General features: G+C 41.1%; 1 long non-coding RNA gene across 3 annotated transcripts; it reads left to right on the forward strand.

The window, feature by feature from the left end:
- The first annotated feature begins 2,195 nt into the window (after positions 1 to 2,195).
- Positions 2,196 to 13,273, forward strand: LOC143856392 (uncharacterized). Of its 3 annotated transcripts, none has more exons than XR_013238184.1 (7): positions 2,196 to 2,667; positions 10,725 to 11,022; positions 11,140 to 11,306; positions 11,399 to 11,731; positions 11,823 to 12,284; positions 12,380 to 12,580; positions 12,674 to 13,273. It is a non-coding gene; the product is annotated as an uncharacterized LOC143856392 (long non-coding RNA). The 3 variants fall into 3 exon arrangements; XR_013238183.1 differs by having other exon boundaries at positions 2,197 to 2,667; positions 10,728 to 11,022; XR_013238182.1 differs by lacking the exon at positions 2,196 to 2,667 and having other exon boundaries at positions 7,469 to 11,022.
- The last annotated feature ends 2,109 nt before the right edge of the window (positions 13,274 to 15,382 follow it).

The raw sequence follows: 15,382 nt of genomic DNA on the forward strand, positions 1-15,382 counted from the left end.
CTGTGGCATACTGTCCTGGTCAACTCTTCTGAACTGAGATGCATTATAGTTCTGCTATCATTGATTCATTAGGTTTAAGGCTGCTTTGTTTTTTAGCAGGGCAAAAACGTCAAAGTGCCAACTTTCTTGTCCCTGCTACCCAAAAGGTTAGTAAGTTCTCTTTTCTACTATTCACTTTATTATTTGAGTAACAGTTTGGATTTTGGATGACAATTTAATAGCAGGCATTCTTATCCACAGGTTTGGATGGACTTATATGCCCTTCCAGTTCCAGGTTCTGGTGGTAAGACTTGCTCTCAGATATTCGAAGAAGCCGGCTGTGATGTTCCAACAAGCCCTAGTTGTGGAGCCTGTTCAGGTGGGCCGCGAGACACCTATGCACGTATGAATGAACCACAGGCAGGTCATTCTACTCAAATGCACATACTTCTTTCTCATCTTTTAATCTGTTTACGTGACAATTTCATAGTCTTTGCCCATCTTGAAAACCCTTTTAGAATCCCATGTTTCAGACTGATGCAGTCTATGCAAAGATTGATTGGCCGAAAGATAATTTAAATATCGAATTGGCCTTACTCTATCAACTCCATTAACCCGCCTAAATTATCGCTATTTATTGCTGCATTTTCAGATATTGTTTCCACTTGAAGTAATTTACCACTCCGTTTGTTCGATTTAAGCCTCTTAACAACTGTACTGTGTAGGTGTGTGTGTCTACAACAAACCGAAACTTCCCTGGTCGAATGGGGAACAAAGAAGGACAAATTTATCTAGCTTCCCCCTACACTGCGGCAGCGTCGGCCTTGACTGGTTTTGTCACTGACCCAAGAGATTTCTTGCTGTAACCACCCAAACCTCAGCAATCTAAGGCTTGAATAGATAGGTCAGAACAATAATGTGGTATTGCAGATTTTGTCTTTCACTTATTTATGAGCAAGATTTTGTAACTTCATATTTCTTGTTGTCAGAAAATCTCAACTATATATTTCGTGTTTATATGTATTGATATGGTCAGGGTGGACTAGATAGGCTTAACAGAAACCATGTAGATAATAAAGGAATGCTCTCAAAATGGCTACTTTATTAAAGAATATCCACTTTATTAATTTAAAATAAAGTGCTTGATTAGTTATTTGTTGTTATTTAATTAAATCCATTGTAAGAGTGCTGTATTCTTCCTTTTGCTGTAATCCTTATGAATAAAATATTTTGGACCAAGCACCCTTCCAGATTAGTTTGGATGGTCATGTCCAAGCCAGGTGGGAGATGATCAGTTCCGTTGGTTCAGAGCCACCTGTCCCATCATGTATATTACATGGATATTATTATTTCATGTATGTTATTTTTCATTATTAAGGCTCCAGTGAGTCACTAACATGTATGTTTCAAACTAGGAGGAATGGAGTAGTGGGTAATTTCATTAACCGGGGGCCAAAAAAAAAAACCCAGAAATTTGCAATAAAATCATGATAAAATATGGAGGGAGTAGGGTTTCGGTAGGGTTGGGTTAGCGTTGAGATCTTATACGGTGTAAGCCTGTATAGTCCAGCTTTTTTCGAAAAACTACTATACGCCTTACACCATAGATGATCCAAACTGATTTTTGGGGCACAGTGTATCAGATGGACGGCTTGGATCATCTTACAGAAAAATACTCGACTGTACAACTGTTTTTATCATTTCTCAAATAAGTGAGTGAATACTAGTATTTTCTAATGATGTTTTGGGGAGTAAAATGTTTTGGTAATTATAAATTCGCACCCACTGTAGGATGATTCACACCCTGTTAATGTGAATTGAGGCTGACTTTTATGATTTTTAACGTCAATTCACGGTAACAGGTGCGAATAATCCTATCGGGGTGCGAATATATCAGAAATTGACCTCAAGACCTTTTGTCACCTGTCTCAAGCTACTGGTTTTGCGAATAAGGCGAAGTCGAAGACTCTTTATTTTTGTGTATAAAAAACCCCAGCAGGGCTTAGCTTCTGTTAGCAAAACCCTAAACAAGCCCAACTCCTCTTCAACCTGATATTCGATCAGTTAAGATCCTCTTAAAATCCGCAAGAGGAAATCCAACCAGGGCCTTCAAGCATATAAAAACAACCATCTAGCTAGAAAGAAAATAAAAAACTTGAAATCCCCCCCCCACCCCCCCCCACCCCCCCCCCCCCCCCCCCCACCATTTTCCCTATTTTCAGCCACATGCAGGCCTCCCTCTTCATAGCCCATCCACACCCAAATCTCTCCTTCCCCCACGGCCATTCTCCCTCCGCGCTTCTCTCTCCGATGTATCCACACAACCCAAATCCCAAACCCAACAAACTCAAATCACATAACCCGAATCACAAAACTCTCCTTCTCACCTTCTAAAAAAACTCAACAAATACAGTTCCCAAGTCACAGAACCCAAATCCCAGGGCGGTTCTCAGGCAATCCTTGCCGGCGTCGGACTCTCTGACGCCGACATGCGAAAGCCCCAAGTGGGCATTTCCTCAGTCTGGTATGAAGGCAATACCTGTAACATGCACCTCTTGAAGCCGGGCATTGTGTGGTCTTCGAATAGTGGATATCCTTAAGTGCGACCTCAAGAATAGTGGACGTAGGTCTTAGGTTTGAAGGCCGAACCACTATAAATCTTGCGTGCAATCTCTAAAATTCTAGTGTGTATGTTCTCTCTCTCTCTTTCTCTCATTTTACATTATCTTGTTGTGGTGTTTGTTCTTTATTTTGTTTTACATGCATGAACCATCCACAAAGTGTTTGTCAAAAGAACTAAAGAGAGTAGATCAATTAGGGTTCCACCAAGTGTTTGGTAAAAAGGCCTAAAAGAAACCATTCATCTTATTCCTCTATCTTGTTGTGGGATTTGCATTATATTTGTAATCTTTAATCATCCACCAAGTATTTTGATAAAAAGATTAAAAAGGAAATAATCAACTAGGGTTTTCAAAAGTCACCTAACAAGTGTTTGTCAAAAGGTCTAAGAGAGAATATTCACTTAAGCTTTTGAAAACTAAATAATCTTGAAAATTTTTTAAAAATGACAAAATCTTTATAAGACAACTAATTCACCCCCCTCTTGGGTTGCCTATTGGGATTTCAGAAAGGAAGAGGAAACTCTCTCTCACCATCTCATCTTCATTGCATCCTGACATCTCCATATTATCCAGCCACCATCTCTCCATCTTTTCTGGCCACCCTCCCTTGTCTCCTCCCCTCGCACCACCCTGTAACCCTAACTTCGTACCCTAACTCGCTCTCTCTCTATCTGTCCTTTGTGTAGCCCAAACCCTACCCCGTATCCTAACTCTCTCTGTCCTTAGTGTGGCCCTAACCCTACTCTCTCTGTGCCTTGAAGTTATTCTTTTCGATGCAAGTTGAAGGCATTCAGCAATATGGAGGCGACTCCTAGCTGATGTAGTATAGCCTTCTAGTTGGTGGTTCATTGGCTGGTTAGTTGCTTCTTTGCATTGTTGGTTTGTTCCTTCGATGCTTGGTGTTGTTGGTGGACTCGCTTTACGAGTCTTGTTCGTTGGTGCTTCACATGTGTGTGTAGTTACTTTGTGTAGTTTTATACATTCATTGTGGTGGTAGTGGTTTATGTTGCAATCCACCTTGTTGGTGCTTCTACACGTGTGTAGTTGCTTTGCGTAGTTTTACACATTCCTCGTGCTTGTTGTGGATTGTGTTGCAGTCCACCTTGTCATTTTCTGAAGCTATATGCTCGTCGGTAGCATTGCTTTTGGCCTTGTTTCTCCAGACGACGTGCTATCCATTGTCGTTGGTTGGTTGTTTCTCCATGCGACATGTTGTCCATCGTCGTTGGTTGGTTGTTTCTCCAAGTGATGTGGCGTCTGTCATCACTGGTTGATTGTTTCTCCAACCAACGTGCTGTCCGCAGTCGTTGGTTGGTTGTTTCTCCAGGCGATGTGCTGGTCACAATCGTTGGTTGGTTTTTTATCTAGGCGACTTATTGTCCACCGTCGTTGGTTGGTTGTTTATCTAAGCTACTTGTTGTCCTTCCACGAAATGCCTTCTCTGATGGTCCCTAGAGAATCCCATGTATGTGTACACAATAGTATTTTTGGCCCACACTATGCATGGCATTAAAATTGTGGGGGCCCACCTCATAAAAAATGAGTTGCAAATGGTGAGCCATCGAAGAACCTCAAAAGGAGGTGATCCCAAAGAGAAAAGCTCAAAAAGTTCAGAGTCTACAGATGTGGTTTATGTAGAGATATCAGTTGAAAAGGTCAGTATTACCTAACCAGCATTTCTTGAAGAAGCCCAAGGCATTCCTAAATGGAAGGAAGCAATGAAGAGGAAATCGGCGTGGGGACAACCGAGAAATAGTTAACAAAAAATGAAAATGTACTGTAGAAGAATTCGACCCTCATTTTCTTGATGTTGTTTTGTTGAGAAACCACTGAAAATCAGCCCAGATATCCTCTCTTCTTCATTCCCAACTTCTTTCATTTTCTTCAAATTTAAATATGCTAAAAGTATAATTCTCTTGTAGAAAAGGTGATGGAAATGGTGACATAAGAATATTATAAACTGAAGGTTCCTATTGTAGACAATGATTAGTATATATTATAGATTTACTATAAATTCACTTTCTTATATAAATATGATACTTTGTATCATATTTTTGTTGGCTCACTCTATACTCTATTTGTAATTATTGTATTTTTTTAATGAATCAAATTGCCAATTCTCAAAAAAAATAAATTTGATTCCTGTTATGGTAGTTGACTCTTTATCCGCTGGCACTATTCGAAATATTGATATCCATTTACCAATTAATCGATCATCTGAAATAGACTATAGACATAAGAAATCATCCTTTTGAGGCTATTGCGTGAACCTTCTTGAGGCTATATTCATCGTCCTACTACGCGTGCTCCTTTTCTAGGTCTCTGCTAGACTACTATCATGATAGCAATTTGTTTAAAGACCTAAAACAAAGATTGTGCTTACAAATAAAATTAAACAGAATAATAATTTAACAATAACAAAATAGGAACATGAATAGGGAATAGTCTAGGAATCATACCACATTGATATTACTCAAATCACGGTTGATTCACATGGGTTGGAGGCTCAGTGACAGCACATCGTAGATCTACAAACCAGAGCCCACACCTTCAAACTCACTATATTACTACTCACACATGACTTGTCTTCACACTTGATTGCTGGACTGGGCAATCGATGCTTACATTTGAGATCTATGACTCCTTATAGACCCAATTACAAACCAGAAGTGAACTTCTTATGAAGTTCATGGGGAATCTTCAAAAGACAACCACACAACTAAATTTACAAAAAAAAACCACGTTAAAAAATATCTGCCAACAATGTCGGAATTGGTCGTGTTCGACCGAGTTTTGACAAATCCGTTGACAGGAGGATTGTACAGGCAAGGGTCCTCATTCAGGGAACACCTAAAGACATTTGTATGCCTTGACTCTACTGGGGAGAAGGACTTTGGTATTTGATTTTGCGAGAGATAAACCAGGGTTTACCAATCTTTTGGGTGCATGTCACAATGGTGAGCATGCTATTGAGTCTCTGAGTGACCTTCTACTTAATGGAGAGTACACTGGACTCTACTGGAAAGGCTTCGGATGACAATAAATTGCCTTGGAATAGTTCCATTGGTGAGTGAATGTTGATACACTCAGCTGGAGAGAAGTTAAGGCAACCTCGTGCCTTGGATCAACTTTGACATGATGGGAGACTCCTTTGGAGTGATTGTCCTCTGCCGGGGATGATGTAGGAGGTATTGGATTACCTCCAACGTTCCGCTAAAGAAATTATTTCGAATGGCATTGACTGCCTACAGATTCGACGAGAATAGATTTACCAATCTTTGGTATTCGAAGGCTTTGGATAATCTGATATTGTGGGGATGTGAGACTAAACAAATATACTCGGAAGCTTCGAGAAACGCTCAAAAGAGTTGACTAATTCATCGTTGAAAGATTTCGAGAATCAGTGGACGAAACAACAACGAAACAGGCCGAAACGGGGGATAAAAATGACGAAACTGGGGGAATATTCCCCCAATTACGCAGGGGGCGAAAATGGCACTTTTGGCCATTCCTTCATACGGATATAAATATCCGTACGACGTTAATTTTCGTCATTTTCAACTCGTTCTAGTTCATTTTTGCTCTGAGATTTTGGTTCTTTTTCACGCCTTTTCTGTGTTTTTGAGATTTCTGTTGTTCTCAGCCACTATGGCGAGACGACCCCACTTACGAGGGAGGATGGATGCGGTGAGAGAGTCCTCTGGGGATGAGGAGAAGGATCACGCTCCTTGATATCAAGGTACGCTTCTTATCCGTACCACAGTACACCTTTCAAGGCATTTCCGTGCCAGAGAGGTATGTCCTTTGGACTTCTTTTTATGATTCCTAGAATTTTAGGATAGCTTTTAGCTTTGAAATTTACTCCCATTTACGTAGTATTGTTCTTTATTGTCCTCTTATCATTTTGCACAGGCTCTTCCTGATATGACCACGAGAGAGTCATTAAGAGATATCCGTGCGAGATGGGAGAATTTGCACGTCTGAGCCCGGATTTATGAGAGGTCAGGGCTTCACATAGTTATTGACCTGGATTCAGAGGGCGTGGGGACAAGATTTGTCATGGCTCTAGCTGAGCGCTAGTGGGATACGACCCACACTTTCCATTTTTTTGATCGGGGAGGTCGGGATGACTCCTGTGGCTTTTTCAGCACTGACAGGGCTTCGGATTGAGGGATTCCCATTGAGCTGACTCCCGTTACGGAGGAGGACTTCATAGAGGCTATGGGAGTGCCAGAGCATGATCCACCGGACCGGCCCGGGGAGCCTCCACATGCGTCCTCACCGAGGCTACGGATGGCTCGATTAGATCATTGGCCAGAGAGGCCAACTGAGCCAGATGAGAGATACTATCGCCAGCTGGCAATGAGCATTGTGATGTCCCTTTTGGGACATACCCTGTTTAGTGGGACAGGGAATACAGTCATGTGGGACCCGATACCGCGAGAGGGTCGCGAGCGCGCGATGCGCTACACTCTCTCTTGGTCTCTCGTACCTCGGTTGGCGTGTGTTTTTTATTAATTATTTTAATTACCCAACCAAGCAGGCAGCAACCAAGCCATATGGTGCAAACAAACGTGCAACCCAGTACCCATAAGGGCAGGGGTAAGCCTCCAAGCCTAGCAAGATGTTATTTAATTCGTCTTTTCCGTGAACTTTGGATCACTAAGGCAATCCGAATTCCACGCAAAAGAGAGTGACAGAGTCGCCACCTAGATAATGGATCTAGGACTCATAATTGACCAGAAATCTAGACTCGTTACCTGGTTACGAGAATGGAAGGTATGGGGAGTTACCACCACATGCACCATTCCTGCCCGATAATCGGTCTTTAATTCCAAAAGTTAACTCTTTTGAATTTCTTTTAAATGGCTTATTTAACTCTATATTAATGTGCGAACTATATGACATGCATCCTAAGATCTAATTTCAATGCAATTCCTAAATGTGTATCTTGATTTTCTTAATTTGTTTGAATTCAATCTAAGTGAAAGTTCTCCTAAAATGCTAATTTGAGGGAAATCCTACATATTTTAATTAAGAATTTATAAAAAAAAACTAATATACAAAACCCCACCATTTGTGTGTGGGGCCGACTCGTGATTGATATGCCATCAAGCATCCAAGATGCCTACGTACCCAAGCCTCACTGGGATCAGAGTCGACGTAGTTTGGTGTACCTGAACTAAGCTACTTATGCCTAACTCATCTAGGACACCGATCTAGACTGGATTGACTGTTTTAACAGCTTAAGAGAAATTATTTAGTTCAAGTTGAAGATTTTATTATCCTAAGACTTCATCTAAGATGCTATATGGTCCTAGCTAAGTGCAAGACGTCCCTTAGACTAATGCAGGTTAACCATCCTAGGTAACTAGGCCAGTCCTATGGGAAAAGTGGGGTAACTAGTGTAACTAGATCTATGGCACGGTTGCTATCCATAGCAAACGGCCGTGATGAGGCTGGACTCCTAACTCTAGGACTCTCTAAAACATAGGACACGACATGACGTAAGTGTTCCTAAGGGGCCCTAAAGGTTCCTAAGGAATTTTGAATCCAAAAGCTCTTAGGAATTTTGAATTCTTCTGGGCTTGTTGAGACTTTTATGAGTTTTCTTGAAGCTTTTTATTATCTGAAGATTGTTTGGTAGCTTTTAAAGTTGTTTATTTAGAAGGTTTTAGTTTCACTTGAGATTTTTAGTGGTCTTTTGGTTAATGGCTTTTAACGGATTTAGAGCGATGGTTTTTTACATGGGGAAATTTTAGATTTGTGACTTTTAGGTTGGGTATATTTTAAATTAATGTCCTTTAATTTTGGTTTAGAGAATGATATTAACACAAAAATGTTTTGACAACTGCACAAATTCGACAAAACCTTAACCATTTAAAGATTTAGCAAATCCAGCCCACTAAAACTGTCATAACTCTTTAACCACTTTGCCAAATTAACGTACGAATATGCGTTGGAAATATATTTCAAAGGGCTGCAACTTTGTAGTTTACCATTTTTTGTAAATCTGTGGTTTAAATGCTCAAAATCTTGTCACAAGACGAGCAACCAGCACTATAGCGGGAATGATATTGATACCACCACGTTTTGTCTTTTATTTCTTGATTTTTTGTTATTAATGGGCTGTGATTACCACTTGGGAACATAGGTGACTACCAAGTTGAGAAGGGTTGTGACTATCAAGTTTGACTATCAAAATAGAAAGTGGTGATTATCATTTCTTATCTTTTTCAACTGAGAAGGGGTTGTGACTATCAAGTTGAGAGGGGTTATTTTGTTTATAAATTTGGAAAGGGAAGGGGTGTTGATATCAAAAGAGGCTCGAATGGGATATTGTTAAAATTGGATTTTATATGCTAACAGCTGTTTGGGAGTGGAAAATATACTCTAGGGGCTGTTTTGGGAATGGAATTTGTAATTCAAGTTGTTGTTTGTTGGTGGATTTTAATTTCCAAAGAGGATTTGTTGGTGGATTTTATGTGTTTTCGAATTGGATTGTGAATAACATTAGGTTTTACATTTTATTCTTTTTTTTTTATCTTGAGAATTAATTTTAAAGTAGGTTTCATGGTTTTGTCCTAAAAGAACCCAAAATTCTTAGAGTTCAAGGATCCAAAACTTCCTCCTAATTCCTAATTATGTAATCGTAATTAGATTTTAATTAAATAAGAAAAAGAAACAAGAACATATGATTAAGAATTTCAAAGAGGCACTATCCTGCAAAATTTAAACGTACAAATAGAAATTAATTAAAAAAAAAAAGACATACCTGGACTTATAGAGGATTCAACCAATGATAAAAGAAAATGAATTTGACCATACTATAATTCGTTCTCAAAGATTCTGGGTTTCAAAGGGGTTCAATCACAAGAATTGGAGATTCGACCACAAGAGGATCCCAACTCCAAACAACATAAAAGCCCCAAGAATTGAAGGAGGAAAAGGGATTAGGCTACTAAGGGTTTTTAGGCCCAAGATTCGCTTCAAGGATTGAAAGTATAAAGAGATCAGGCCAAGGAATTTTGCAGCAAGGATAATTCGACAAGGAGTGAGAGAGAGGCTGCTTCAAGAATATATTTTTAGGAATCTCCCCTCCTTAACGTGAGATGCTTCTGTTTAATCCCTCAGTCCCCTGCAGTCTCCCATGAGTAGCCTTTTTTTTATACACATGAATCTTTTTCCTTCTTAAAAAAAAAATGAGCGTCGGTTCCTTTTTTTTTCGGCTTGGGAAAGAGTTGAGCTCCCAAATTGTAAAGCCCCCTAGCCCCAAAGATCTAAGGTGTTGTCCAATCATCCCTAGAGCTGCTTGCCCTCTTCCTTGCCAAGAATAAAGAGCTACTTGCATTATTTTTTTTCTTTAACAAAAAGAAAGAGAGTGTTGGCTTACCTTTTTCAATAATATCAGGAGAGGGAGGCTTTTCCAAACGTTGGATCCTTTCTAAAATGTAAGAATGAGTATATTTCTAACATGGGCTGTTTTCTAATAAAAAGGAATATGAGAAGTTCCCACAAAAAAACACCACTTTCTAATTTATTAATGTATACCTCTCTCATTCTTCCATGCACGCATGTATACACTCATGGGTACATTCCCTTTTCACCATACCTTCCAGATAAAGCAACAACACAAACCTTATTATTAAATAATATATTTCATTCTCTCTTTCTTACCATGCATGTGCAATGTCTTGATCCATGCATAGAGCAACACACGTTGTGATTTGTTTGCATTAATAGCAACACCCCAAAAAAATGCTGGACGTGTATCATGGGATAATCCACACCGTTCAATTGATGGTTCGTAGCGTAAATTAGTTGCTCACCTAAATCATTTCAATAGGGCGATCCGAACCGTCTAATTGATGGGGCGCCACCTTAAGCTTGAATTATGAAAATTATGGGCCCATGCTAAATTGGCCGAAAGACATTATCCCCGCCATGGAAGTCGGTTTTGCTTATTAAATCCAAATAAATTCAAAACTCATTCTTTTCATTAAAAATAATGTGGGCACATTTGCTTGATCCAAATCAAATCAAAAGGTTCAATGCGGGCCCACCAAATGGGTCCCAAATTCTTTCTAGTTTAGATTCTTGTGAATAATCCCTCTCAACACTTAGCAGGAAAACGCAAAACATGAAGGAAATGACCGAAAAGATTTAAAAATGTAAGAGACGGACGCGGAAAGGAGAGACACTAGAAAACCGATAGAAAAACACTGACTTCTTTGTTGATTAAAGCGGAGCAAAATGAGGGTGTCTACAAGTCCGCAGGGACTTTTTGAGCATAGTTCGCCATATCAACCGACTGACGGACTACGATTGGGGAGGAGTAGCATACGCCTTCCTGATCAGAGAGATGGACGTACTGTCGCGAGGAGCGACAAAGTCCATGTTTGGGCATTAGTACATCTGGGCGGTACGCTTCTTACCCTTATCTTTTCAATTCTGAATTTGTTCTGCTTTGGTTTTTAATTCATTGTTTATGATATGAATTGTTTAAGCAATTTTGCTTTGATTTTGATGACTCTTGTAGAGGCATGGGCCTATGAGTGCTTTGGTCTTCTTGCCCCTGTGCCTAGGGAGCCAGACAGGGTTTATTTTCTAGCATAGAGACATTGGATAGTAGGGCAGTCAGGGTCACGCCCTATCTACTCGGGGGACCAGGTTCGCTGAGCCATTGATCGGACTCAGCTTGACGTTGTGAGTACTTCAAATTGGTTTCATTTTCAATATTGCACTCTTTTGCTTTGAATTATATTCATGTCTTTGACACATGGCCTGTGTCTTGACAGGTCCGGTGGAGACCTCTAGATGATCACCAGGAGGTTATGAGGAGAGAGTATGAGCTTACTAGATACCTCTCTCGGGGGACAACATCATTCCACTGTCACTTGGGTGTTGCCGTTTATCTGCCGGACAGGATAGCACAACAGGCGCTTGGGCATGAGAGACAGGGGATACCTCCTCCTCCCCTCGGAAGTTTGAGGATTCTGGATTGGGTAAATCCAGCTCAGCTAGAGATCCTGCAGACACGAGGATTTGATATCCCTGATTGCCACCTCCAGCCTAGGGATTACAGAGCTTGGGCCTCCGTAGAGCTGATGGGTCCATTGACCTCATGACAGGTATTCTTCTTTACCTTTCCGTTTTCTTTCAGTTTTGATTTGATCGTTACTGAATTTCAAATGTTGATCCGAATCATCCTGTCTTCTACAGGAGGATCATGAGGCAGAGGTTTCCCCTGAGGCTCTTGCTTTCGCAAGGGAACCTTATGATGAGGGCGCTTCTTTTGATGAGGCCATTAGGGCCACGGCCTCCAGTGTGAGAGGCGGTCCATGGATCAGAGAGCCTGCTCCTGCCCCAGCAAGCAAAGCAAAGAGGGAGAGACCTCATACTCGCAGTAGGGGAAAGGCGCCGATGGAGGCGTCTTCTTCTAGGTCTTCTTCCCCAGTTAGGCCGGCGCATCACCCTCCGATTCCGCCGCGATCCACAGTTCGAGGATCGAGCAGACGAGCTCCTCCTCCGTCTTCACTAGAGGCTGGCCCATCCTCTCTTCCAGAGTATTATCCAGTGCCAGGCTAGACTGTCCCGATCTCCGACAGGAGGGGGACGAGGGAGATCTTTCTGACCTGACCATTAGAGGCATGCGGATATCCGATTCCAGGGAGTTTCCTTTAGGTAAGTGAATTTATTTATGCATTTAATTCAATATTTTAAAATTTTCTACATATCTGATTTGATTTCTCTTGGTATTGTATCTTCCTCACCGTCAGGCGAACGATATGCTACTTCTGGTGGGGAGCCTGAAGCTCCTAGTCGCCCAGCAGGCTGAGGCTCTCAGGGAGCGAGAGTCAAGGATCTCTGCACTGAAGCGCGCTTGACAGGATGACAGCCAGATTATCCTGACACTTCAGCAGGAGAACGAGGCCTTGAAGCAGGGGTGAGGGACAGAGGAGGGTCCTTCAGCCAGACATGTATGAAAGTTTATTTCTGTCTTTGAATTGAATTGAAATTCTGCATATATGCTTTGATATATCTTTGATATTCTAACATACTTTTAGGTGCAGGAGGAAGTGTATAGGCCGACGATGCCAGTACTAGAGGGCAGAGGCAGCACCGACGACAGAGATGACACATCCGACGAGGACTACATGGCAGCAGCTGAGGACCTAGAGGCTGAGGACACTACCTCGCCTGACCGTTGTCGAGGTAAGAGGCCGATGAGAAGAACGCCCCTCCGGCGAATAGAGTGAGGATCGGGACAGGTCCCAAAGGCATGTTCGCCCCTCATCCTTCAGGGCCAAATGTTGCTTCTGCCGACAGGGCAGCTGCTGCTACTGGAGTGGACCTAGACTCGGTCCGTGATCTTCTTGACATTGGGATGGTGATGACAATCGGCTCGCTGGAGCGCCTTTTAGATGAGATTCATGTTGAGGGATCTCGAGAGCCATGGGAGTCTTCCATCTCCTAGCCCAAAGCAGACCCATCATCCACCCCAGACGCTGTCCAGGATCCTCAGGAGCAGGGTCCGACAGACCCTCCGGCTGAGTAGTGATCTTTTATTTCTCTTTCTGATTCCCCCTGTTGGGGAATGAGATGTATTTATCTTTTTGGATTGATCAGACATATATTTGATATATGGATCAATTTTTGTTTGTTTGCTTTTATCTACAGTTGTTTTGTGTTGTTGTATTTGAAATAAAGTATATTTTGTGTAAATAGACGCTTATTCTAGGCAGATATTTATACAAAATGCCCTTGGTTTAGTTCTTTGAACAACTTATTTTTTAGCATTTTGCATTATTAGTGAAGGCTAATAATGCAAAATGCCCCTTGCATGGTTTCCTTAATGATTTGATCAAGCATTTTGTGTTATTTGTCATATTTCTATGACTAATAATACAAAATGCCCCTAGTGTCTTTATTCCCATAGACAAGAGAAAGTTAATACAAGGTAAGAAACAAGAACAACAATTTCATTGGAATGAAAGAAAGGCACATTCTGAGCGTCCTTGATTGTGAAGTTATATTTTCTGAACATTCTTGTCCTGTACACGGAGTACTGAGCTAGATCTTGATTCTTCGAAACAGAAGAGAAACCCGCTGTGTTTTCCTTCAACGTATGATTACTTTTGCTGGGTAACGATTTAGCTGGGAAAAGGAGCTTTTTCTTTTCTGGATTCCCATGTAGGGAGAAAAGGAAGGAGACTCAATTTTATTAAAATAATTTTTTTTGTTTTATTTTAGGTAAGTCGAACCTAGATAGATGAGTTTGAACATTTTTGTCCATGGACAGTCTTTCCTACCCCTGGTTTTTCAATCATGGTCCAAATACCCTTCAGATTGTTTGAAGTATTAATGCACTTTGTTTCAGGTCAAAGAGTGCTTTGCTCGATATTTTCAAAGGTATGCCTTGCCAACAATTAAGTTGTCCTTTGCGGATTTTCAACTTAACGGATCGTTTGTACCTTGAGTTTTGCTAGAAACATGTTTCAGGTTTTTGTTTCTATAGGCACGATGACCCTAATTTTTGCCAAAGTCGCCCTTTCAGGTTTTCAACCTAGCGAATCTCAAGATCTTCTTGGTCTGGACATTGAGAAGAATTTTTGGAGATTCCGAGAAAAAGGTTTGTCGGTTTTGCCAACGGTGACTGAGCCTGAGATGATCAGGTCGCCTACGTACCCCAAGAAAAGGTTGGGATCAGGTCCACATAGTTCGAGGCTTTCTGCGGGGAAACAAATTGGATAGTAATGCTTCGCCAAATGGGACGGAACCAAAAGTTTTCTGATTGCTTACATACCCCAAAGAATGATTGGGATCAGGTCAGTGTAGTTCGAGGCTTTGCTGTGGGGAAAAGGGGATCGAATGGGGGGAAGCTGACAGTATCTGTGGGAGCCAGTTTTTTCCCTCGCGCGTAGGACTGCAGGGGATCACCACATCGGGTTTTCTGGGAGTATTTATTTTATCTGCGTTTCTTGCGGACTCAGGACTGGGGTCTTAACTTTGCAAGAAAGAGAAACTCAGAGTCGCCACCTAGGTTAGGGCCTAGGACCCGTGCCTATTCTTCCAATGAAAAGAATAGTGATACTCGACTTTCATTGGAAGAACAGTAACGAAAGGGTTCTTTTGGTGTGGGCCTATAACCTTATATTTTGCTCTGTTTGTTGAAGGCATAGCCCTCACAGATATCTAGGTAAGGGTTATGGTTACAATCGGGGAAGGTGTTAGGCACCCCTCTTGCCTGGACAAATCCGGTCTCTTAATTTAGATTGGCATTTTTTGAAGAATTTTGACCAAGATAACTTATCTTTTTATCCTTTATTCAGGTTACGCTTAATTCCAGGATGTAAATAAAGTGTATTTACACAAAGACAAAAAATAAGCGGTAATTATCTTGATTGAGATCGTATGTTGTTATATGAGTCCTGAAAGATCTCGCAACTGATCACAATCAGGTTAACTTAAATCTAAAGGAAAAGACAGTGCAGAAAGTAAAAGAAGGTAGAGGGATTTATATCATAAGTTTTGAGGGCAATGTGAGGCGGAGATCTTATGATGTCACCACCTCGTACCTTACTTTGTAAAGGAAATTACATAAAGCTGATCAATAAATGTAAATTTACCAAAGTCATAAGAGAAATAGGCAAAGTAACTGCACTATTCCGAAAAGCAGAATCTGAAATTGCGGAGATTTCGGCAGCGTAACGGCGTTGTGTTGGTGAAGGTGCTTCGGGTTTTGCCGAGATTTTGGCAGAACAACGGTGCTATTTAGATAA

Source organism: Tasmannia lanceolata, unplaced genomic scaffold (assembly GCF_043159265.1).
Source record: "Tasmannia lanceolata isolate RefF3 unplaced genomic scaffold, GAP_Taslan_0.1 ptg000023l, whole genome shotgun sequence".
Taxonomy (NCBI): Eukaryota; Viridiplantae; Streptophyta; class Magnoliopsida; order Canellales; family Winteraceae; genus Tasmannia; species Tasmannia lanceolata.